Consider the following 25,611-nt stretch of genomic DNA (forward strand, 5'->3'; position numbering starts at 1 on the left):
TTGGGTCTGTTTGGGATATGTGGTTTGGGGTTAGAGAGTGGGTGTTAGAGGGTTGGGGTCTAGAGGGTTGGGGTTAGAAATTGAGGGAGTTAGAGGGTGAGGGGTTAGAGGGTGAGGGGGTTAGAAGTTGAGAAGATTATAGAGTGAGGGAGTGAGAAGGTGAGGGTGTGAGGGGGTGAAGGTTAGGATTTAGGGTTAGAGGGTTTAGGCTTAGGGTTCAGAAGCTTGGGGTTAGGGGGTTAGGGTTTCAGGATTCAGAGGTTGGGGTTGGTGTTGTGGTTAGGGTTAGTTAGGGTTAGAGGGTTAGGGTTAGAGGATTAGGGTTAGGGGTTAGGGCTAGGGCTTAGGGGTTCAGGTTTATGGGTTTGGGGTAAGGTTTTAGGGTTTAGGATTAGAGGGTTAGGCTTAGGGCTTAGAGTTTAGGGTTTTAGGATTTAGAGTTTAGGGCTTAGGGCTTAGAGCCTAGGGTTTAGGGCCTAAGGTTTAAGGCTTAGAGTGAGCGTTAAGGCTGGGGGCTGGGGTTAGGGTTTAGGGTATTAGGGTTAGACGGTTTAGTGTTTAAGTTTAGGGTTTAGGGGTTAGGGGTTGGGGTTAAGGGTGTTAGTGTTTAGGGTTTTGGCATTTAGGGTGTTAGGGTTAAATGTGTTAGGGCTAAGGGTGTTAGGGTTTTGTGTGTTAGGGTTTTAACTGTTATGGTTTAGGGTTTAGAGTTAAGTGATAGGGTTAGGCTTAGGCTCATTCTTAGGTTTAGGGCTAGGGATTTGAGGTTTAGGGTTTGGGTTAGGTTTGGAGGTTGGGGTTAGGATTAGGGCTAGGGTTAGAGGGTTAGAGGTTAGAGTTAGAGGGTTAGGGTTTCGGATTAGGGTTTCATGTTAGCGTTAGAGGGTTAGGGTTCGAGGGTTAGGGTCATTAGGGTTAGGGTGGTTAGGGGTTAGGGTTTGGGGTTTGGGATTTGAGGTTTGGGTTTAGGGTTTGAGGCTTAGAGTATAGGGTTTAGTGTGTAGGGTTTTGATGTGTAGTGTTTTGGGGTGTAGGTGTTTAGGTTGTAGAGTTTAGGGAATAGGGGTTAGGGTTTGGATTAGGGTTAGAGTTTAGGGCCTTGGGGGTTAGGACCTAAGGGCTTAGGGTCTTAGGGGCTTTGGGGCTCAGGGCTTAGGGGCTAGAGTTAGAGGGCTAAGGCCAGAGGGCCCGAAGGCCAGAGGGCCACGGTTATGGTTTGATTCCTGGCTGGCAATTTTTTTCCTTCAATATTTTGTGTAAGTCATCCCTTTGCCTTCTTGCCTGCATGATTTCTGCTGAGTAGTCCAAGTTTTTTATTATTTACTCTCCTTTGTTGGTGACTTCCTTTATCCCTAGCCTCTCTTAAAATTCTCTTTATATTTGATTTTGGCAAGTTTGATTATTATGTGTCTCGGTCACTTTCTTTTGAGATCTACCTTATGTGGAATTCGATGAGCATCTTTCATGATATCAGGGAAGTTCTGCCAACAAATCTTCAACAGTTCCCTGTGTATTTTCTGTTAGCCCTCCCTGTTCTGGTACTGAAATCACTCATAGTTATTTCTCTTGATAAAGTCCCACATGATTCTTTGGATTTCTTCATTTAAAATTCTTTTATCTGCTTTCTCTTCAAATATATTAGTCCCAAGAGTTTGATCTTCAATCTCAGTAATTCTGCCTTCCAATTCCTCAATTGTGCTCTTATTACTTTCTATTGAGTTTTCTGACTCTGTAATTTTATTGTTAATCTTCTGAATCTCTGATTGCAGTCTCTCTATGGTTTCTTGCAGCTTATTAAATTTTTAACTCTGTTCTTGAGTAACCTTTTTAATTTCTTCAGCTGCTTTATCTTTGTGTTCCTTGGCTTGATCTGCATTTTGCCTCATTGGAGAAATCCTTGGGCCCTTCACTGGCATGCCATGCAGATCCACGACGTCCACTCCTGGCCCTGGCATTTGGCCGGTGCCCCACTGAACATGTGCTCGGGAGCCATGTTTCTCCACCCATCACTATCATTCCCCCACCAGGGGATATGTGAGTGTGGGAGTCACCATTTCTCACTGGCAGCAGCATCACAAGTCACTAGACTTCCAGGTACCCGCAGACGTAGGCTGCCTTCTGCCTCAGGAAAGGTCCCGAATCCTTTATACCAGATGCTGACACCGGGCCACTGGTGGACATTCATTTTCATCCACACAGAGGTCTGGGTGAGGGTCAGCAGGCCAGGTAGGTGAAGTCAAGGCCAGGTGGGCGGGACTAAGGTTTCTTTGCCATCACCATGGAGAGAGTCTCCCCACCGGAAGAGTGGGCAGAGCTTATGATGGGCCTGGTGACAAGACTTAGCCAATGGCAGAGATCCAGTCCGCCAGGCAGATGACACAGGGTCCTCCATTGTGACCTAGGACACCTAGTGGCCAAAGGATTTGAGCACACCCTGGGAAAGGCTATGCAGGCACAAGGGAGCCCCTGGTGCAGACTGCTTCACGGCATTGGCAGAGCAGGCCAGGGTCCAATTTTCCCACTTTCCTCAGGATATCAGTACGCAAGACATCCCCACTCACCATCTCTTGCCTCTCTCTCTGTATGTGTTCATTCTCTGAAATCTCTTCCTTCTCTCCCTGAGTCACTTCACAGCTTGGAGTGCCTGACAGAGTGCCTAGAGATGAAAGAGCAAAGGGGGAAGGCCTCTGGCTCTACTGATTGCCCATGGGCAGAGAAGATCTGCTAGTCTATCTGGAAGGTCTAGACAGTAGTGACTGATTGCGGAGCTACACCACGGGTGGACTCTGGCCAGGTGAAGCTTGTTGACATGTGGCAGCCTCTGCGGAGACTACTAATTCCGCTGATGACATTGTATGCAAATACCCGGGTGAGTGCCATGGGCAGAAAACATTGACACATACCTGCCAGAGGTCTATCCTGGGTCTGAAGCGTCCACCCTGGTCTCCAGGGTCTCATCATGTCAGCACACACTTTGCCTGCACACATGGAATCTGCCTCTCTCCACGAATGCCTTCTCCTCCTAGGAAACACAGGATGGCACTCAGCCAAGGGAGAGAACAGGCAAAGTCAACTGAAGCCCCCATTTTCAAGATTTTGCTTCTGCTGGGCCACAGCCCCCAGTGGCACACTGCATGCACGTCACTTCTCCAAAGACAAGGCCGAAATCCGGGCAACCAGGGCCCCAGCAGTCCAGAGTCTGCAGAAGGCGGCACATGGATCGCTTCTTTGCCACATACAGGAGGGAGGCCTGTGCCCTAGACTGGCTCCGCTAGAGCTCCACGACCTCAGCTATTTTCCCTGACCTTTGGCCCGTGCCCTCATGATTGTGTGATCTCTAGTTACACTTCACCTCTGACCACTCTGAGTCGGCCACCTGCGGATACCTGAGTATGGAAATTAACATCTATCACTCGCTGCAGTGTCACAGGTCGGTCACTATGTGTCTAGGCTCAGACTGACCTTGGCTGTCTTCTGCTCAGGCAAGGAGCCTAAGCCTTCAAAGGAAATGAGGACACGTGGTCACTGGCCGACATCCTTTAACCAACACTGAGTCCCTGGTCAGCATCCTGGAGTCCTGGCAAGAAGAGCCAGGCACCTCCAGGAGCATCTGGAGGAGGAGACAGGGGCTGAAGAGGCTACCACACCTACTGGTGCTGCTACACATGTGGGAGACCTGGCTGCAGAGGGTGCAGGCATGGCCTCAAGGTCAAAGGAGAAAGCACCTGAAGACGTGCTAGGACTCTTAGACTGAGAGAAGCAGGATGTCTGGACTGCAAAATATGCACCCTTCAGGGAAGAAGTTCATTCAAGCTTCTTAAACCCACCTCACCTGGAAAATCCATCCTCTTTTAGCCTTGTGCCCCTTCCACGCCCCTTCTAGTACAAAGAGAGATGCAACCCTACGGCACCAGGGTGGAAGAAGCCCCAGGATAGCTGTCTGAAGACATGAGGTCCACTCAAAAGCTTCCCCCGCCAAGGAGAGAAGAGGACAAGACTCATCTGCAGATGAGGTCTCAGGGCCCTGAGAATGAGCATAATGTTTGTAAGGAAAGAGAAATAGGATTTCAGTGGGACATGGAAGTCTGACAAAGAGCCTCTGCAAAGATAGCTCTAAGGGAGGTGTGATTGTGAAGGTTGGCTGGTCACTGAGTTCTTTGTAGTACAAGATACTAGACAGAAGCCAGACTCTGGGGGGAACCTGCCTGCCGGTGAGCAGTGGGCATAAAACCCTAAACCAATGAGAATCGAATCCCTTCCCAGCAGCTTCTGCACAGATCAGTGATGTTTGCTTGCTCTTTCTCTTTTCTGTGGTCTAACCTGATCTGTTCTGAGATCAGAGAGTTGGAATAGAAAAGCCTGACTGAGATGAAACGAGCAAAGAGAAGACAAGGCCTCCTAAATCTGGTGAAGACAGAACACAGATAACCAAAGGTGAGGATGGGAAGAAAGAGATTGAGTTCCAAGTCCCATCCACAGTATCCCAGGGCCTGGGAATCCCTGGAAGTGCCAGAGGTGTGTACTCCCTGGGAGATGTGACCCCAAGTGCCAGAGGAATCCCTATGGAGCAAGGAAGGGAGGGCAGGGCCTCTAGGATGGGCACTTCCATACAGGCTGCCCATGTGAATTTCTCAGAGTGACCGTGACAGATCCTGAGAGGGACAGTTTGAGGCAAAGGAAAGTAAGTTTTCTGAAGAGGGGTGAATTCCACAGTCTCCTGATAATGAAACAGAAATCCCGTCCTGCTCAGAGGTACTGAGTAGGAGGGATTGTGAATTCCCATCCTGCACAGAGGTTGGCTGGGAAGTTCGACTGTCTAAAGACAATGTGGCCAAAGTCTTCTTTATCTTTCAAAGATATATCTTTAACTTCCTGCAAATTCAATCCTGAAAAAAAGCCTAGAATATACAAGTGTGGGTTTTTCAGGAGAGCAACAAGGTTAGAAGGTGATAGTGGCATATCAGAGAAGGAGAACAATAGTCTAAGGGTCCCTGTGTTACTTAATGAATCACACATGGTGTCCAGCATTCTTCCTTACCTGTAGACATGCAAATTCAGTAGATGTTTTAGCAATAACTGAATTAATCCTCACAGAATTCTTTTTGGCCATTTCGAGGCATAGAGACCAGAAGAAGTCATTAGTTACAAGAGCAAGCAATAATTCGCTGGTCTGAATTTTGTTCAATTTCTGTGTTTGCCCTTCATAGATGGATAAAAGTCTCTGAATCTGGCATTGAAGACAGTATTTTCTCTATTGTTATGGATTGAATAGTGTCCCCCAAAATGTGTGTCAACCTGGCCAGGCCATGATTCCCAGTATTGTGTGGTTGTCCTGCATTTTGTGATCTGATGTGATTACTTATGTGTTGTAAATTCTAACCTCTGTAATGTTAATGAGGCGGGATTAGAGGCAGTTAGGTTAATGAGGGAGGACACAATCTACAGGATAAGGGTGAGTCTTGAGTCAGTCTCTTTTGAGATACAAAGAGAAAAGTGAGCAGAAATGAGAGGGACCTCATACCACCAAGGAAGAAGTGCCTGGAGTGGAGCATGTCCTTTTGACCCAGCGTCCAGGTGCTGAGAATTTCCTAGGCCAGGGGAAGATGGATGACAAGGACTTTCCCCCAGAGCCACAAAGAGAGAAAGCTTTCTCCTAGAGCTGGTGCCCTGACTTCAAACTTCTTGCTTCTTAAACTGTGAGAGAATAAGTTTCTGTTTGTTAAAGGCATCCACTTGTGGAATCTCTGCTATAGCCACACTAGATAACGAAAAAACACATATATAAAACAGTCAAAAAAAAAAAAGTTTCAAATACACACACATACACGTATGATGTTATTAAACTTTAAAAAGTTTTACATTCTTATAACACATTTAACAACAGAGATTTGTATACAGAAGTTATAATAAGAGCCATCCCCACATAAGTATATTGTACCTGCTCCCCCAAAGTGTCCAGTGTCCAAAGATATATATGTACGCTTTTACACACTTCTTTTTGCCGGGACACATGTAAGTACATTCATTTGTTTGTTTTTATGGAAATTAGGTCACACTCTACCCATGTTTTTCTCTGAATCACTCTTCACTTGACAATTTCTCATGGTTCCTCTAAATCAGCAGACATGGAAGAAGCACTGTTTTTGGTTCTTCCTATTTTTAACTCCCACCACTCTTCTGTCAGTTTCTTGTAGTGTGGTGGCTTGCATGTTGCTGTGATGTTAGAAGCTATGCCACCGGTATTTGAAATACCACCAGGTTCACCCATGGTAGACTGGTTTGAGTGGAGCTCTGGATTTAGACAGACTAGGAAAAAGGACCTAGTGACCTATTTCTAAAAACAACTGGCCAGTGAAATCTTACAAATAGTACTGGAACACTGTCTGATTGAATGACAGAGGATAACCCCTTAGGTTGGAAGGCACTCAAAATACAAGTGGGGAAGAGCTACCTTCTCAAAGTAGATCCCACTTTAATGACGTTTCCTTATGGGGCACAACTCATAATGAGAAGAAACTGATGCAAATATCCTTTAATAATCAGAACGTGGAATGAAGGAAGTATGAATCTAGGGAAATTGGAAGTCATCAAAAATGAAATGGAATGCATAAAGGTCAGTAATCCAAGGCATTAGTGAGCTGAAATAGCTTGGTTTTGGACATTTTAAACTAGACAATGATATGTTCTACTACGCCAGGATTGAGATACTGAAGAGAACGGCATCATATTCATCGATAAAAAGAACATTTCAAGATCTTTTCTGAAGTAGAACACTACGAACAATAGGATAATATTCACAGGCCTACCAGGAAGACCAGTTAATAAGACTATTATTCAAATTTACACACAAATTATGAATGTGAAAGATGAAGAAGTTGAAGGTTTTTACCAAGTTCCGCAGTTTGAAACTGATCAAACGTGATGCATTCATCAATCAAGATGTACTGATAATTACGTAATTAGAATGCGAAGTTGAAAACAAAGCAGACAAATCAGCAGTTGGAAAATAAGGTATTGATGATAGAAATGACAATGAAGCTTACATGATAGAATTTGGCAAGACCAATGACTTATTCATTGCACATACCTTTCGTCAGGAACATAAATGGTGACTATACTCGTGAACCATTCCAGGCAGAATAGATAGGAATCAAATTTGTGGAAGGTGATGATGGAGAAGGTCAATACCATGAGTCAGAATCAGGCCAGGGGCTGACTTCAGAACAGATGATCAGTTGCTCATATTCACGTTCAAGTAGAAGCTGAAGAAAATTAAAACAAGTCCATGAGTCAAAGTATGCCCTTGAGTATATCAAACCTGAATTTAGAGACCATCTCAAGAATAGATTTGATGCACTGCACACTAATGATCGAAGACAGATTAGTTGTGGGATGATAGCAAGGACATCATATATGAAAAAAACAAAAAGTCATTAGAAAGACAGGAAAGAAAGCAAACACCAAAGAGGATGTCACAAGAGACTCTGAATCTTGCTCTTGAATGTACAGTAGCTAAAGAGAATGGAAGGAAAAATAAAGTAAAAGAGCTCAACAGAATACCTGAAAGGGAAGCTGGAGAAGACAAAGTATGATAATAATAATGTGAACAGATCTGGAGTTAGAAAACCAAAAGGGAAGAAAACACCTGGCATTTCTCAAACTGAAAGAACTGAAGGAAATATTCAAGCCTCTAGGTGCAATACTGAAGGAAGGATTCTATGGGCAAAATATCGAACAACACAGGAAACATCAAAAGAAGACGGAAGGAATACACAGACTCAATACACCAAAAAGAATTGGTCGACGTTCAACCATTTCAGGAGGTAGCATTGGATCAAGAGCTGATGGTACTGAAGGAAGAACTCCAAGCTGCACTGAAGGCATTGGCAAAAAACACGGCTCCAGGAACTGATGGAGTACCAAATGAGATGTTTCAACACAGGGACGCAGTGCTGGAGGCGCTCACTTGACTATTCCAATATATTTGGAAGACAGCTACCTGACCAAATGACTGAAAGAGATCTATATGTGTGCCCATTCCAAAGAGAGGTGGTCCAACGCAATGCGGAAATTATCGAGCAATGTCATTAACATCCCACGCAAGAAAAATTTTGCTGAATATAATTTAAAAACAGTTGCAGCAGTACACAGACAGGCAACTACCAAAAATTCAAGCTGGATTCAGAGGAAGACATGGAACGTGGGATATCATTTCTGATGTCTGATGGATCTTGGCTGAAAGTAGAGAATATCAGTAAGATGTTTACCTATTTTTGTTTCCTATACAAGCACACTCAACTGTGTGGCTCATGACAAATTATGGATAGCTTAGCAAAGAATGGGAATTCCAGAACACTTAACTGTATTCATGCGGAATATCTACGTAGACCAAGAGGCAGTCATTTGAGTAGGGCAAGGGGATACCGTGTGGTTTAAAATCAGAAAGTTATGTGTCATGGTGGTATCCTTTCACCATACTTACTCAATCTGTATGCTGAGCAAACATTCTGAGAAGCTGGTCTCGAAGAACAAGAACATGGCATTAGTTTTGGAGAAAGATTCACTAACAACCTATGATATGCAGCTGATACGACCTTGCTTGCTGAAAGTAAAGAGGACTTGAAGCAGTTACTGATGAAGAGCAACCACTACACCCTTCAGTATGGATTACACCTCAACATAAAGAAAACAAAAATTCTCACAACTGGACCAGTAAGCAACACCATGATAAACAGAGAAAATACTGAAGTCATCAAGCATTTCATTTAACTTGAATCCATAATCAATGCCCACAGAAGCAGCAGTCAAGAATTCAAACAATGTATTGCATTGGGCAAATCTGTTGCAAAAGACCTCCTTGAAGTGTTGAGAAAGAAAGATGTCACTTTGAGGACTAAGGTGTGCCTGAGCAAAGCCATGATATTTTCTATCACCTCACATGCTTGAGCAAGTTAGACAATGAATACGGAAAACCGAAGAACTGATTCATTTAAAATACGGTGTTGGCAAAGAATACTGAATATACCATGGACTGCCAGAAGAATAAACAAAACCATCTTGGAAGAAGTACACCAAGAATGCACCTTAGAAGCAAGGATGGCGAGACTTCGTCTCACGTGCCTTGGACATATTTTCAGGAGGGACCTGTCCCAGGAGAGGCTCATCATGCTTGGAAAAGCTGAGGGTCAGAAAAAAAGAGGAAGGTGCTCAACAACATGAACTGACACAATGGCTGCAAGAATGGGCTCAAACATAGCAATGATTGTGAGGATGGTTCAGGATCAGGTGGTGTTTCATTCTGTTTTACACAGGATCGATGGCCTCTAACAGCAGCAACTAACATATGTATGCATATATATATGTATGTGTGTATGTGTGTGTGTGTATATATATATATATACCCATTGCCATCGAGTCGGTTCCAACTCATAGTGACCCTACAGGACAAAGTAGAACTGCCCCACAGAGTTCCCAAGGAGCGCCTGGTGGATTCGAACTGCTAACCTTTTGGTTAGCAGCTATAGCTATTAACCATTATGCGACTAGGTTTTCCATATATATATATTCTCTTCACTAGTTTTGCATCTCTAGAGATCCCAGTTAAGACATTTGGTACCTACTGTGGTTCTAGAGGAACCAAATCTTAAGGATGAGTTTTCTGAATTTATTCTCAAGTCTGGCTAGTCTTAAAGGCACTGATGACTGTCTCCAGTAGTAAACAGGCTATTGCTAATCCATGGTGGGAGGTGACAATAGAAATACGCAAAATACTACTACCACTGGATCAAATATTTGTGAGAGACAAGGCTCTGCCTGATTACATATTTGATACTTTTCTATAATTTTGTCAGAATAAGAATAATAAGGAAGCTGCTTGGTTGGTCCTGCTTTTGCTAGCCACACTGGTGAATGAAAGAAATGGACTCAAAGCTCAAGCACCACATACAAGATCTGAAAGCTGCCACTTGTGCCCAGAAAGAAAACCATATTTCTTATAGTAACAAGGCTAATGCTGCCAAAAATAAACTCAGATTCTTATCATAAGAGTGACTGAATTAAAGCGCCAGTTGAATATCCAGCCTCAAATGGTGTCTGAAGTTAGAGTGAGGGCACTGATTGGGAAGAAATGGGATCCTGAAACTTGGGATGAGGACATATGGGCAGACAGTCAGGAAGCGGGGGACAATGAACCTCCAATTTCTGTTGAATCGCTCTTCCTAACAGAACCAGACCTCTTACTCCCATCTGAAGAGATTCTCTAACTTTGCCTGCTAAGGCACCCTTCCCAGTAAAACAATTATCCCTTCCACCTCCATCTAATGAGATTACCCTCAGCTGTGCCTGAAGTGTCTTGTTTGAGTTATCTCCTAGGGTGGTATCTGGGGCATTGCCTGGGGCATCACCTTAGGCAGATGTCTTATAGGACACGGCTGAACATCCCACTGCCACTGCCCATTTTTGCTTCTAGACCTATACCTAGACTTCAGTCCCAACAAGCCCCAAAAGGTGAACTATGAAGTGTGACCCAGGAGACGGTATGCTAAACTCCAAAAGAACTGCTTGATTTTTCTAATATATACATACATACAGAAACCTGGTGAATATGTCTGGGAATGGCTATTATGGGTGTGGGATAATGGTGCAAGCAACATAAAGGTGGATTAGTCTGAGTTTATTGATATAGACCCAGGAAGCATAGATTCTTCATTCAGTGTTTCAGCTTGAGAGGTTAGAAAAGGATCTCATAGTTTATTTGGTTGGTTTACTGAAGCATGGATTAAGTGGTGGCCTACAATAAATCAAGTGGAAATGGCAGATCTGCCATTGTATACTGTAGGAGAAGGTAACCAAAGGCTGAGGGAAACTGGCAGGTTAGAATGGATTTATTAGGCTGGACCCACAGACCCACACACAGAGTGCCCAGAGGGCTTTCTTTGTACCATAGCGGTGAGGTACAAATTTGTGCAGCAAGCCCCAGCATTATTGAAGACTTCTGTGGTTGCTATTTTATGTAAGTAAGAGTCCACAGTGAGAACTGCCCTAACTGAATTAAGACACATAACTACAATGCAGTTGACTGGACCCTGTGGTGGTAGCAGCCAAGTGGTGGCACTCAATCAACAAAGACAAGGTGGGTGTGGTTACCATAACAGACAGTAGAGTCAAAGCAGTAATCAGAATAGTCTGCTCACATGGATTTATGGCAATGGCTACTTAGTCATAGTGGCCCTGGGAGTGAAAGAGCTGGGAAATGTACATCTCCTGGTACCTAGTGTCTTAGATATCTAGTGCTCCTGTAACAGAAATACCACAAACGGATGACTTTAACAAAGAAAATTATTCCCTCACAGTCCAGGAGGCTCTATAAGTCCAAATTCAGGGTGCCAATTCCAGGGGAAGACTTTCTCTCTGTCACTCCTAGGGGAAGGTCTTTGTCACCAATCTTCCCCTGGACAAGAAGGTTCTCAGCACAGGGATCCTAGGTCCAAAGGATGCACTGCTCCTGACACTTCTTTCTTGGTGGTACTGAGGTCCCCCTGTCTCTCTGCTCTTTTCTCTTTTATATCTCAAAAGAGACTGACTTAAAACACAACTTAATCTTGTAGATTGAGCCCTGCCTCCTTAACATAACTGCTTCAAATCTTCGCTCATTAGCATCATAGAGGTAGGATTTACAATACATTGGAAAATCACACCAGCTGACAAAATGGTGGATAATCGCACAATACTGGGAAGCATGGCCTAGTCAAGCTGATATATACATTTTGGGAAGACAGAGTTTAATCCTTAACACCTAGTATGCAGCTATCGACCTGTTAATGCCTTTTTCTCCATACCTGTTTGGAAGTATCACCAGAAACAGTGTGCCTTCTCTCTGACCTAAGTATATAAGGACCAAATAATATAGAGGAATCTCTGTTACATTTTCTCCATCTTACCATTATTTGGCCTCATAGGCAGACCCAGTCACTTAATTGCACAGCAGAATGAAGAGATTAAAGCCCCAACATTCTTGCCAGTGGACCAGGAAGGTAGCTGCTCAGACATCAGAGAGCCTCAGAGAGACAGAGACCAGGTGGCTCAAGAGAGGGATACCATAAAGTTGTTTTTCATACCCCTCCCCACTCCCACAGTTGCATATGCTTTGCTCTGACCCTAAGAAGTAGATCAATCCTTTGAGAACTGCATTATGGGTTAGAACACCAACAAGGTCCCAGACTGAGTGACACTCCCATAGATTACATCCAAATATCATCGCAAAGTCTTCAAAATCTGAACTGACATCTGAGCCACAGCATCCAGAAGTTGGGAAAGAACCTGCAGCCTGAACATAACTGGGTCAAGTGATTGCTAAAACAAACAACATCGACATTTTCTGTAAGATTGAAGTAAGACATAGTCTTGGAATCGTAGACAAAAACTTTAAAAAGCTACTTTAACCACGCTCAAAGAAGTAACGGGCACACCTTAGAAAAATAGAAAAATACATAGAAACCATTCACGAATGAAAATTTTAGACAGGAAAAATAGAGATAAAAAATTCACTTGATCAGCAGAATGCTGTTGACAGACAAAAGGATCAATGAGATGAAAATAGTTCAATTGAAAATATCCAATGTGAAAACAGAGGACAAATATTGAAAAAAAAATGAACAGAGCCTCAAAAAAATCCAAAAATATCTAACATTTATTTACTGGAATTCCATACGGTGTAGAGAAAATATGTGGTGTAGAAAAAAGTATCTGAAGAAATACTGGCTCAACACTTTCCCAATTTGTTGAAAGACGTAAACTTACAGATTCAAGAAGCTATGCAAACTCCAACAAGTTAAACTCACATAATTTTACGCCCAAATGCCTCACTGTCAATTGTGGAATAACAAGGACCAAGAAAATATCTTCAAAGAAGCTAGAGAGAAAACAACTCATCTCACACAGGAGAAACAATTGGAATGACTCTGTATTCATCATCAGAAGCCATGGAGGCCAAAAGGCTGTGAAAACAACATTTTTTCAACACTGAAAGAAAAGAAACATTAACCCAGTGTTCTATAGGCTGTTATTTCCTTCATGAGTAAAGGAAAAATATTGACATTCTCAGGTGAAGGACGCTTAAGAGAATTCATCGCCACCAGACTTGCTCTAAATGAAACACTAAAGGAAGTTCTTCAGGTGGTAGACTTGGAATTTCAGGAATTATGGAAAGCAACAAAGTCGAAAGTACCTTCTGAAGTTTGCCGTTCAGCCAAAGATTAGACAGGTCTATAAAACAAACAATAACACACGTGAAGAAAGTGTTTCTTAGTTCAATCGTGTGTATGAGACCAAAAGTGCAAAACCTGCCCAAAAGCACAGAAAAGAGGGCAGGACGGAACAGGAATCATGGCGGATGGAAACGGGGAACTGGAGCATAGAAGAGAATACTGACACATCATGAATATTGCCACCAATGTCACAAAACAATTGTGTATAAATGGCTGAGCAAGAAAGTAATTTGCTCTGTAAAGTTTCAAATAAAGCACAATAAAAAATTTTTAAAAAGTGGTAGGTATCTGGGTAAACATATTATGCCAACCCTGATGTCACTGCACAACATGGCGCAGGACTCCCCTCTTTGGAAAGACTTTCTAGCCTATTGGAAACACTTTGGAATATACTCTTGGTGGCAAATTAGTATTAGAGAATGGGATTATTTTGAAAATATGAGATGTCTGTACTCATGTCTGGTGAATAAACTGGATAATAACATTTTCAGAGCGAAATGAGATGTTCTAACAGAAAAATAGGCCTGAATTCCCACGTGGGCCATGAGCCTAATCTGAAGGCCTTTCCCAGAGAGGCATTTCAGGCACTTCTAGAGCAGCAGGAGCGCTGGGGAATGCATGTATCAACCTCCCCCAGGGCCTTCTCTGAGGAGTAAGTACCTGCTTTAGTACTAAGCTTAGGGGTTCATAAATAGTCATTCTGCATAAGGTCTTCAGGTTCAAGTCTGTAATCCAGCTGGGATTCTGTGTGTGCTGCATCTCTGCATCAAAAGAACATGCTTCTAGAAGCAGAATGCCAGGAGAGAGGCGGTTGGGCAGTTGGGGGTGGGGGGTGCTGCGCAGACAGGGGTGCCCAAGGGAGGCACAATATAGTCATTCTGCAGCAGGTCTAGTCATTCTGCATAAGAATTAGAATGCTTCTGTCAATGCATAATAGTTTACATACAGGACATAAACAAAGTGACTGAAGGACAAAGTCGAATAGTAAACCAAGCCACTCCCTGTCAATCCTTACCTGAGAGGGTCTTCATCAGGACTTCCGGGGATGGAGAAGGACACAGTAAACGCTGATTTATTTTACCTCTTCCTTCCTCAAGAAACAGGAACTGGTGTTAAGATGTCAGGTGTCAAGCCCCAAACTCCTCTTCTGCTCTGTATTTAAGCTGTATAATAAAACTGGGATCAGGCAATCAGCCGTGAGCAGACAGACCCAGAGTATTCCCAGTGCCCCACATCTTTGAGCTCCAGTGAGATCCTGTTCTTAGTCACTAGATTAGCAGAGGAGCTGAAAGACTGAAATTCCGTGTTTTAAGGCAACTTGGGCTTCAAACAGTCACTTATTGCTAAAGTCGTATTTCTCTGTGTTAATTTATGATCCTTAACTCAAATCCGGAGTTTGGAGCTCATTTTGATAACTCCTCATTAGTCTGCATAGACTAGATTCTGCTCACAGTCAGTGATGACAATGGAGGAAACAAAGTCCCTAGCCCAGAGGAGGGACTGCTCCCCATATTTGGGGAAATGCCCCTGGGAAGCATCGGCGAGGTGCACTTTGGCCTCTGTGGCTTTGCCTTCTGCTCCTGGAATTGCACCCTGGGGGCCTCCATATGCAGACCCAGAGTCCGTGGGTGACCACAACTCCCCCGTTTTGGGTCATCGTCCGGACACACGTTGCGATATGCTTCCTGCCCTCCTTTCCAGCATAAGCGCTGCGATCACAAGTGGCAGAACCAGTTCTCAGGTCCAGACCCTAGACCTTGCCCTCCTCGGCCTTAGGCTTCCCCTAGTCCTGGTGGAACCTGCAAGCCTGGCGGATGCGAGGTTAGCACCCGGCTGGGTGGGCTTGGGCCTGTCTCAAAAGGCTCATGGCGAACGCAGGTTCCTCCTCCTTGGAGCCTGTGGGCTTGTGGTGGGCAGCCCGGCATCTCCTGCCTCCCTCGGGCGCCCTCTCTGAGCAGCACCTCCCCTCCCCCTACCCCACCAACCGCCCAGCAGTCGCACTGCCTGCTTTCTGCTTCTAGAAGCGCGTTCTTTTGATGCACACATGCAGCACACACAGAAGCTCAGTTGGATTACAGACTTGAACCTGAAACGCACAACTTTAAAACTACTAGACTGGGGGGGGGGCTATTGGCAGTGAAAAAAGGAAAAAAAAAATAAGAAAGAGAACAATTACAAAAAAAGTATTAGAAGACTGTATCCTCACGTTATGGACTCAAGAAGGTTGCGGATAAACAACTGCGTAGATAGCATACTGTTGTCTCTTTGCAAATAAGTCTTAAATGAGGGAATTTGGTACCGGGAAGAGTTGCAGAGCCTGACTTTGGGGAAATCTGGGATTGATGAATTGCCTTGCATGAGGCTACAAGCCCTGATAATCAATATTTGAAGATGAGATTCGAGCAACCTAGAACATGCATCAGAATTTTTTCTAAGTAAATTAGCACCAGAAGATGCCTTTAACCACTAAATAAAATGGGTCAGTAGTTCAAGATCTCCCTACAAAGAAAACGGCAGACCTAGATCGTTTCCAGTCAGGTTCCAGCAAACATGCAAGAAACAGTCATTTTAATCTTGTACATAGTCAACAGAGATTAGAAAACCATGAGATACTCCCGTAACTTGATCCTTAAGCCTAGTTTAAAAATGATAACAAATTTTAGAGAAGGATGGTAGAAGAAGAGTTAGAGGACAAGCACACTCAGTAACTGAGATGCAAAACCCTACGTAAGATGCCAGCAAAGGAAATCCAGCAAAGGGTAAACCACGTAACATGCCATGATCAAGGCGGTTTATTGTAGGCATACAAATTTGAGTGAACGTTAAAGATTTAGTAATTTCATTCACCACATGCATAGGTGAAAGAAGAGAAGACATATGCTCACCTCAAGAGATGGGGGCAAAGCAGGTTGATAAAATCCAATCACACGGAGAGATAAGGACTAGGAGCAAATATGGAACAGAAAAGGAGTTCCCGAACGTGGAAAACTACAACTAGCATGATAGTTCATGGTGACGTGTGGGACATTCTCTTTAAAATTAATAAACAATAAAATAAGGGTGCTTCTATCATTACTTTTATTAAACATTGAACACCGGAAGTGTAAGCTAGTACAAAAAGAGAAAAAGTATAACTGCTATTCATAGATTATAGGACTGTCTCCTTTGAAAACTGTAGAAAATACTGGAATTAATAGTAATCATAAATAAAAAATAAATTGAAATTTCAGTGCATCAGCATCAAGCTGACTCTGTCATAGCTCTTAGGTGAAAGCAAAGGACACTGATAGGGAAAGAGCAGGTTCGGGTGGTCTAGACCAAGGAGGGAAGAAAATTATTCTGCACTGGGCTGAACTTATAAGAACGGGTATGTGTCTTAGTTACCTAGTCCCTCCATAACAAAAAATAACACAACTGGATGGCTTTAAAGAACAGAAATTTATTTTCTCACAGTTTAGCAGGTAGTCGTTCGAATTCAGGGCATGGCTGTAGTGGGAGGTCCTTCCTTGTCTACCTCAGCTTCTAGTAGATGCCAGCAATCATTTGTGTTCCTGGCCTTCTAGAAGCATCTGTCTTCTTTGTCTATCTTCCTTTTCACCTGTTTCTGTCTGTGTGCATTCTGCTCCTTTTATAACTAAGAAGAGTTAGGCTTAGGACCCACCCTACATTGGTATGACCTCATTCACATAATAAAAGCAGGCCCCCTCTTTCCTAACAAGGTCAGATTTACAGGTACAGGGGTTAGGATTTCCACATACATTTTGGAGGGACACAATTCAATCCCTAACAGTCGACTTACCAGATATTCTGGATTGAGAGTACTCGCATGAACAGCTGAGAGTGGTTCCAATTCTTTGCTACATTCGTTGGCTGAAACTTGTCTCAATGGTCACCCAAAGGAATGCTGGAGCAATTTATTGTGTAGGACCTGGCCAACCATTCCTAATCACATCCATTGTGTGGAAAAACACACAATCCCATCACCAAAGCCTTGAGAAATTCATGGATAAGAAAAGAATGGTGGTTGGAACCAAGAATTGTTTCATAGCCTAGATAACATGGTGTAGGTGTTAGATATTCACATGGAGATGTCAGGTAATAAAACTTCACCCCACATGGGGATGTCAAGGATAATACCAACGGCTAATGTTCATTGAGTACCTACACTGGTGTCAGGCACTCCTGTGCTTTTCCTTTCATGTTTGCTTTCATGATGGCCATATGAGGAATGTATCATTATAATGCATAAAGAGGTCAATACAGAGAGTTAGGCTCACATTTGAATATATGAGTCTGGACCCAGGAGGAGTTTGAATGGATGGAGGTATAAACCTCACGTCCTTAGCTACAAATAGATAGCAGTAAACTCACTGAGGCATCCTAGAGGGAGGGTGTCAACAGAGAGAGGAGCAGGCACCAAGCCCAAGGGTACTCGGGTATCTAGAAGCCTGCCAGGTGAACAGCAGCCAACAAGCCTCTCTGAAGTCCAGTGTGGTTCCTGGAGGGTTGTCTGTCCTTGCTCTCAGCTGCATTTCCCCAGTGCTCCTCCCACCTGCACTGGGTTGTCCCCTTCATGAGGACAGGGACAGTGTGTACCTTTCACCACTGTATCTGCATAACATAGACTATTTCTGGCCCATGGAATATACTGACTGAAAGAAAAATAAACAAACGATAAGTACGTAAAATCCTTCGTAGTTGATACCTTGGGATACATTAAGGGGCTTCATGAGTAAGAGGGAGAAAAACTGATCAGGGCTGCTTCTGAGACCATCTCTTAGGCGTAAAGAGTGTTAAACAATAATTAAACAAAGAGATTTAATGGCAGAGATGTATGTTAAAAAGATGTAAGTATACGTTGAAGATTACTAGAAACATGCACATTTATTATTGCAACTATAGTCAAATCGTTAAAAAACATATACTACATGCACACAGAATATTATAAAGTGATTTAATGCCCTCATTAAAAAAAAAAAAATTTATCATGAGAAAAGACTAATGATGAATGAAAATATCAGGATATAATATCCGTGTTAATATACATAAATGTGTGCGCTAATACACACATGAAACCAGTTGCCACTGAGTCAGTTCTGATTCATGATGACACCACTGTGCCAGAGTAGAACTGTACTCCATAGGGGTTTCAGTGGCTGAGTTTTCGGAAGTAGGCTGCCAGACCTCTCTTTCACAGCAATTCTGGGTGGACCTGAACTCCAACTTTCTGTCAGCAGCTCAAGATATTAACCATTTGCATCAACCAGAGACTCTAATACGCATACATGCCAATGTAAGTAAGATAACAGACATATCGGAACGTTAATAATTTATTCTATGCATTACGTATGTTTTCTTGTTATTTATTGCATACTTTCCCATTGCTTCCAATTTTTTGAGGAATAGAATGTACTTCTGGAAAAATTCATGAGAGATTTTTAAATAATGAAATAATTAACAGAAACAGAATGAGTAAATCTGTGGCAAGGCAGCCCATGAACCCAAGATTACAGTAACACTGGTATGAAAAGGAGAATTGTGGAGTCCTGAAGCTCAGTGGTTCCATGCATGCATCAGGAAAGAGGGAAGAGCAAATAAACAAGGAGAAAATACAGTGAGCCAGAGGAGTGGGAGCCCTCTGTTGTGGGCACAGTTTTCTCATGAAACTTTAGATGGACACAATGGGTGGGATTATCCACTTCCATCACACAAACATTTTTATTACCCTTGATTTTAACGGAACTATGTTATAAAAACAAATGATAAAGTATAATAAAAGAATAAATCTCATAGTGGACTACTATCATTTTCCCCAGCCACTGAGGAGGGCAGGAGACACACACAGGAAAGAAGATGGAGCAGTGTGAAGAATCATGCTTAGTGAGGAGGGGAGTGTTTCTGAGACAGGCCTTACCTGCTACCACCTAGGGAAGTAGGCAGCCGTGCAGGACCAACTGGAAGAAATTGCACATTATTTCTGAGACCTACTCCAGCTCATAACAAATTATGGATAACATGGGGAAGAATGAGATTTCCAGGACACTTAATTGTTCTCATGAGAAACCTGTACATAGAAAAAGAGGCAGTCATCTAAACAGAACAAGGAATACTGCATGGTTTAAAGTCAAGAAAGGTGTGCATCTCCATTGTATCCTTTCACCATACCTATTCGACCTGTATGATGAGCAAATAATCCGAGAAGCTGGACTGTCTGAAGAAGAATAAGGCGTCAGGATTGGAGGAAGACTCATTAATAACCTGAGATATGCAGATGATACAATCTCGCTTGTTGAAAGTGAAGAGGCCTTAAAGCATTTACTGAAGAAAATCAAAGACTACAGACTAACAGCCTAACAACAGGACCAATAAGCAACATCATGACAACGGAGAAAATGTTGACATCACTAAGGGCTTCATTTTACTTGGATCCACAATAAACACCCACGGAAGCAGCAGTCAAGAAATCAAACGACACATTGCATTGGGCAAATCTGCTACCAGAGACCTCTTTAAAGTGTTCAAATGCACAGATGTCACCTTGAAAACTAATGTGCGCCTGACTCAAGCCATGGTGTTTTCAGTCACCTCATACGCACACGAAAGGTGGGCAATGAATAAGGAAGACTAAAGAAAAATTGAAGGCACTGAATTACGGTATTTGCAAAGAATATTGAATATACCACGGACTGCCAAAAGAATGAACAAATCTGTCTTGAAAGAAGTACAGCCAGAATATCCCTTAGAAGCAAGAATGGCGAGGCTTCATCTCACATATTTTGGACATGTTGTCAGGAGAGATCGGTCCCTGGAGAAGCAGGTCATACTTGGTAACAAGTGGCCACAACAACCGGCTCAAACATAACAACGACTGTGAAGGCGACAATAGGTAGTTTAACATACATTTTGACCCATACGAATTAAAATTTAAACAATTATTTCAAGCCCTTTTGTAGCGGTTTCAGAATATACAATTAAAATAAATGTAAACAATTAATAGAAAAAATCTCTGAAAATAAAATTTAATTTTTTTAAGTCACTGCTCCATAGCCCAAATCTAAATGGCTTGATATAAAGCACTGGTATTTGTGATTCACAAAAAGCAGGTGCCAATTCCTGAACAAGAACTGAAGTGACAGGAGAAACTCCCCATGCTGTTAGAGCCCTGAGTATGGGCCCTAATCCAATAATCTGTCCTCATTAATTCCTTTTCATTTCATCTCTGTGAAAGGGGAGGGAGAAGGTGAGAGAGCGTTACATGTGCCTATTCTGTTCTTTAGCATCTAGTTCACTGCCAGGAACAACTATTCATAAGAGTCTACAAAACATTAAAGTACAAATAAGGAGGAAAACCTCCTAGTATATATATGTATTAGGTGGCACAAAGAGTTAAGTGCTCAGCTACTAACTGAAAGGTTGGCAGTTTAAATCCACTCAGTTGCCTTGGAAGAAAGGCCTGGCAATCTAACTCCAAATGGTCACAGCTATTGAAAACCGTATGGAGGGCAGTCCTACTCTGAAAACTCACGGGGTCGTCAGGAGTGAAAATCTCAACGACAACTGGATTGGTAATCTATATATGGCATAAATGTTCGGAAAATTAGTTTCTGAACATATACACGGCATACAGAATACACTGCACATTAGTATTATGTGCCAAAACCCACTGTCATCAAGTCGATTCTAACTCACAGTGACCCCAAAGGACAGAGTAAAACTGCCCCATAGGGTTTTCACTGAAGCAGACTGCCACATCTGTCTCCTGCAGAGAGGCTGGTGGGTTCAAACCACTGACCTTTCAGTTAGCAGCCAAGTTCTTTAGCCACACAGCCACTAGGGCTCACTGCTGTCATGTACAGTGATTACATAAGCAAATTCTGAAACAAACTGCCTGGGTTTAAATCCTAACTCAATCTATCAGCTGGGTGATCTGGGCACGTTACTTTACCTCTCACTGCTTCAGTTTCCCATTTCTAAAATGGGTCTTATTCAAAAGGTTGTTACGCAGGTTAAATAAAACACACAAGGCACTTAGAAAAAGGCCTTACACACAGAATGAACACAATAAATGTTAGCTTTCATAATTATTAAGGGAATACAAACAGCTTAGTTGAAGAAACTTCCATTGAGAAATAGTTGCGTTCCAAAATTCATGTGTAAAGTCATTTACATCAACTGTTAAAGTTGTATGTTTAGATTCAAGTGATTACTGAGGTGTGTTATGATCTTGAACAGAGTTCAGGGGACTATACAGGCTGACTCTGCATGCCCTTCTCCTGCACATCCATTCCATCTCCCCTGGAGCCCAGACATCCTGTTATCAATTAAACCCCTCCCACGCTGGTGGTGTACTGTTTAAGAGCTACAGCTGCTAACCAAAAGGTCATCAGTTCAAATCCACCAGGCGCTCCTTGGAAAGTCTATGGCACAGTTCTGCTCTGCCCTATTGGGCCGCTATGAGTTGGAATAGACTCAGTGGCAATGGGTTTTTAATGGGTATGAGTTAACTGTTCAGTGCTTAAAGACATACCCAAAGCAACCACGAACACAAAAGTATAGTAAAAAGTTCTTATTTCAGAATAGCAAAACCTTTTTCTAACACAGTGGTGAATTAGGGTGGACTGTGTATCAAGAGGAGGCCTGGTGGCATAGTGGTTAAGAGCTCAGCTGCTAACCAAAAGATCAGCAGTTCGAATGCACCAACTAGTCCTTGGAAACTCTATGAGGTAGTTCTACTCTATGCTATAGGGTCTCTATGAGTTAATATCAACTAGGGTCTGTACGGGTTGGAATCAACTTGATGGTGACAAGTTTGATTTGGTTTGGATTAAATTATGACCCTAAAAAACGTGTGTTTCAACTTGGTTAGGCCATGATTCCCACTATTGCCTAGTTGTCCTTCATTTTGTGATTGTAATTTTACTGTAAGAGGATTAGGGTGGGATTGTAACACCACCCTCACTCAGGTCACCTTTCCCTGAGGTGTGGCCTGCACCACCTTATATCTGGCAAGAGGTAAAAGGAAAGGGAAGCAAGCGGAGAGTTGGGGTCCTCAGACTATCAAGAAAGCAGCACCAGGAGCAGAGCGTGTCCTCTGGACCCAGGGTCCCTGCACCTGAGAAGCTCCTTGACCATGGGAAGGCTAAGGACAAGGACCTTCTTCCGGAGCCGAAAGAGAGAGAAAACTTTCCCTTAGAGCTGATGCCTTGGACTATTAGCCTACTTTAATGCGAGGTATTAAATTTCTCTTGGTTAAAGCCATCCACTCATGGTATTTCTGTTACGGCAGCACTAGATGATGAAGACAGTGGGTAAAGGTGGAAGGGGTGGATGAAGGACAAAAAAAGAAAAATGGACAACAAGAGAAATATAAGAATTCAGAGAACTGTGAAAATTTAATTCCTGAATATACTTTCTTTCTCCTCCCTGTAACTGTAAGGACTTTTCTCATATACAGCATATATAAGTAAATCCTTGCAATATTTAAAACACTTAGATTTTTGTAAAACTCATTCTCTGAAAACTCATGGTGGCCCCATTAATTTGTGGCTTAAAAACAACTCAGAACTAAAAAGAAGCATAAATAAATAAATAAAGGCACTGCTGTCATTTGCGGGTGATGTTCTTTTCCTGCTATCCACAACCCACACACTTGGGAGTTAATTTTCCAGGGTCAGTGTTCACAGACCATCCTCTTTCTCTCACCACCACCCCACCACCCTTAATTATTTAGAAAAGGCAGGGCCAGTCAGTGCTCCAAACATCAAGATTTCTCTCTAAAATGCCAACTCGCACTTGGGGAGCAGGCTACATTCTCAGCTATCAGCAATTCCACTAGCCCCTGCACATAAGGAACATGTCTCCACTGAACTGTTCGTTGTAATTAAAAAAAAAAAAAAGTAAAAAACTGTTTCTTAAAACCAGAAAAAAAAAACAAACAGGCATTTCCCTATTACCCACCCACCCCACTCTCCCACACCCAGTGCTCCCCTCACCACACACACACTCAAATATTTCCTACCAAGGGTGTGTCCCAAGCACGGGGTCTGGCTCCGCTCTTCTTTTACACCCCTTGGAGGCCTCTGGAGAAACCATACCTTTGGTTGGCAATTCCCTGAACCCTGCCTATTCAAGCTGGCACTTATTCAAAAAGGCAGGTGAGTCTTCAAGTCAGGTTTTTAAAAGGAGTTTAAGAGGAGCCAGGTGATATTCCTACTCACCCTCAAGTTTCTCAAAGGTAATAATTTCTTGAGATGTTTACAATGTCTCAACTATGGGTTAATTAAATCCCTTAGGATGGTGGGCATAGGAAAATCCTGCATCTCAATGCCCCCCACTTTGAAAAAAAAGAGGGGGAATCTCCAAAATTACAAATTTGAATTTCTACATACTTGATTGAACTAAGGAGTAAGTTCCTCATGTGTGTTATTCTTGGTTTGAGCCCTAGTGGTGCAGTGGTTAAGAGCTCAGCTGCTAACCAAAAGGTCTGCTGTTTGAATCCAACAGCTGCTCCTTAGAAACCGTATGGGGTAGTTCTACTCCATCCTATAGGGTTGCTAAGAGTCAGAATTCACTGGATGGCAATTGGTTTGTTTGTTTTTCAATTTTTGGCTGAAAGGTAGACTTTGTTATCAATTTATTAAATCAACTGGTAATTTGCTGGATATTTCTCATACAGGAACTTATGATGTCTTCAAATCCAGCCAATCAGGTTTAGGAAGAGAGAAACTTCTCTACCTTAGCCTCCCTGCCACTCCCACACCTTTTTCATTGATTTCCATGCCCTGTTTAAGTAACATCACTCATCATTTCTCACTGTCTAGGTTATCTGAGCCAATTCATGGCAGTCAATTCCACCTGAGCCCTAGGATACCCTCATTTACATACTCTGCCCTGTTCCTTCACCAATGGCTGACCTCACATCTCCCCTTGAATGTCTACTAGGCATCTCAAACTTAATGTGGTTCAAATAAAATTCTTCGTCCAAGTGTCTTACCTACCTCCCAGTCTTCCTTATCTCAGCAAATGTTCTCACTATCCTCTGGATTGTTCAGGACAAAAACCTAGAAATCATCCTTGATTTCTCTCCTTTATTCAAATCTTGCATCCAATCCATTGACACATATTCTGGACTCTTGGCTCTACCTTAAAATAAATCCTGACTCTATCCACTTCTCACTACCTCCACCTTACAGCCACCATCATCTCTTGGTTAAAACTGGACTCCGTGCACCGATCTTCCCTCTTACAGTCTACATAACAGCATCACCTCAGTGGCTTCTCATGGCAATTAGGAAAAATTCCCAAATCCTTCCCATGGTCTTTCATGATGCGGGGCTTGCCCACCATACTAACCTCATTTCCTAACAGTCTTCCCTCAGTTCACTCCACACTAGCCATGACTTATTTCCTGAGCTTCCTCAAAACATGCCAGAACACTTGGTTATTAAAGGGCCTCAGAAACAACTCTTTCCTTTATTGGCAATATCCTCCCTCCAGAACTTCATACAGCTATTCTCTCCTTTGATATAGGTCAGTTATCTCCTCAAATATCCTGATCCCATAAGCCTTTACTAACTATTAATCTAAAACAGCTCACCCCACTCATTCCCTCACATGCAACTCTGTCTTATTTTCAAAATATTTAGCTCTCCTTGACATTTTTTGTTAATTATTACCTGTAAATGTATTTTTTGTGGTTGAGAATATATGCAGCAAAACATACACCAACTCAACAGTTTCTACCTGTACAATTTAACGACATCGGTTACATTCAAGTTGTGCAACCATTCTTACCCTCCTTTTCTGAGTAGTTCCTCTGTCATTAGCATAAACCCACTGCTCCTTAAGGTTCCTATCTAATCTTTTCAGTAGCTGTTGGCAATCTGATGCCATATAGACAGTTCTTAAAAGAGCATATGCTCAAGGTAGACCATTTTTATTAGTTAAGTAGCTAATGTTCTGGAGCCCTCGTGGCACAGTGGTTAAGTGATACGGTAGCCAAGCAAAAGAAGAGCAGTTTGAATCCACCACCTGCACCTTGGAAACTCTATGGGGCAGTGCTATTCTGTCCTACAGGGTCTCTGAGTCGGAATCAACTCAATGGCAACAGTATGGTGTTTTCTTTTTTATACTTCAGTTTTAAGATGATTCAAGGGAAGGCTTTTGGTGTAATGTTTAAAGATTATCTCATGGCAATAGTTTCAGGAGTTCATTCACCCTCAATGGCTCCAAAAAGTCTAGGGTTCATGAGAATCTGAAATTCTGTTCTGCATTTTCCCCCTTTTGATCAGGGCTTTGCTAGGGACTCTTTGATCAAAATGTTCAGCGACAGTAGCCGGGAACCTTC

The 25,611-nt window shown here is 42.7% G+C and overlaps 1 protein-coding gene and 1 long non-coding RNA gene across 3 annotated transcripts in view; one reads left to right on the top strand and one right to left on the bottom strand.

The window, feature by feature from the left end:
- Positions 1–25,611, top strand: part of LOC135229306 (protein FAM170B-like) — a 136,461-nt gene that overhangs the window by 55,468 nt on the left and 55,382 nt on the right. The gene's annotated exons all lie outside the window — the stretch shown is intronic.
- The window catches only part of LOC135229308 (uncharacterized), a 50,762-nt gene continuing 31,138 nt past the window's right edge, over positions 5,988–25,611 (bottom strand). The window contains exons 2-3 of the long non-coding RNA XR_010320095.1: positions 14,281–14,428; positions 5,988–7,262 (exon numbers count right to left, since the gene is read on the bottom strand). This is a non-coding gene — a long non-coding RNA (uncharacterized LOC135229308). The remainder of the gene's footprint in view (positions 7,263–14,280; positions 14,429–25,611) is intronic.

The sequence above is a fragment of the Loxodonta africana genome, unplaced genomic scaffold (assembly GCF_030014295.1).
Source record: "Loxodonta africana isolate mLoxAfr1 unplaced genomic scaffold, mLoxAfr1.hap2 scaffold_185, whole genome shotgun sequence".
NCBI classification, from domain to species: domain Eukaryota; kingdom Metazoa; phylum Chordata; class Mammalia; order Proboscidea; family Elephantidae; genus Loxodonta; species Loxodonta africana.